This window comes from Lathyrus oleraceus, chromosome 1 (genome assembly GCF_024323335.1).
Source record: "Lathyrus oleraceus cultivar Zhongwan6 chromosome 1, CAAS_Psat_ZW6_1.0, whole genome shotgun sequence".
NCBI classification, from domain to species: Eukaryota; Viridiplantae; Streptophyta; class Magnoliopsida; order Fabales; family Fabaceae; genus Lathyrus; species Lathyrus oleraceus.
Genome location: NC_066579.1, coordinates 246447963 through 246448620, shown reverse-complemented (window position 1 = coordinate 246448620; position 658 = coordinate 246447963). Strand labels below are relative to the sequence as shown.

Here is a 658-nt window from a genome sequence, read left to right as displayed (position 1 = left end):
TTTCGCCCAACCATCCAACGAAGAACCTAGTTCTAGTATAGTAAACCCAACCATCCCAGCTAAAAATTTCGAACTTTAACCCTCCCTGTTGCAACTAGTGCAATAGAGACAATTCGCAGGTCTTGTTACTGAGAACCCAAACCAACATTTAAAAATCTTTCTCCAATTAGCACACTTTAAAAACCAATGGAGCTTCTCCTGAGGTAATCCGTTTAAGATTATTCTCTTTCTCCCTCAGAGATAAAGCCCTATCATGGTTAGATTCCCTTCCACCCAATTTCATAACAACTTGGGAAAACCTTAGAAAAGTATTCCTTGCTAGATACTTTCCCCCAAGTAAGACCGTAGTTCTTCGAAACCAAATAACCAGATTTACCCAAAATCAAGGAGAATCGTTGTTCAAAGCTTGGGAGAGATATAAAAAGTTGTTAAGAGCATGTCCATATCATGGTTTAGAAAATTGGTTAATCATTCAGACCTTCTATAATGGACTTCACTATAACACTAAGATGACCATCGATGCTGCCGCTGTGATCGGAAAAATAGCAAGTGTACTATTTTTACCGAGGTAGTAATAAGGAGTTTTATTTCCAAGTATCGATCTCAGGGATTGCGTAGGAAATGCTTACTTTACTTTGATTCTATCAGAACAAAAAGA

The 658-nt window shown here is 37.8% G+C and overlaps 1 non-coding gene across 1 annotated transcript; it reads right to left on the bottom strand.

Annotated features, from left to right (window-relative positions):
* Positions 1-347: 347 nt before the first annotated feature.
* On the bottom strand, positions 348-454 carry LOC127116707 (small nucleolar RNA R71). Its single transcript, XR_007801504.1, has one exon. It is a non-coding gene; the product is annotated as a small nucleolar RNA R71 (small nucleolar RNA).
* Between the last annotated feature and the right edge of the window lie 204 nt (positions 455-658).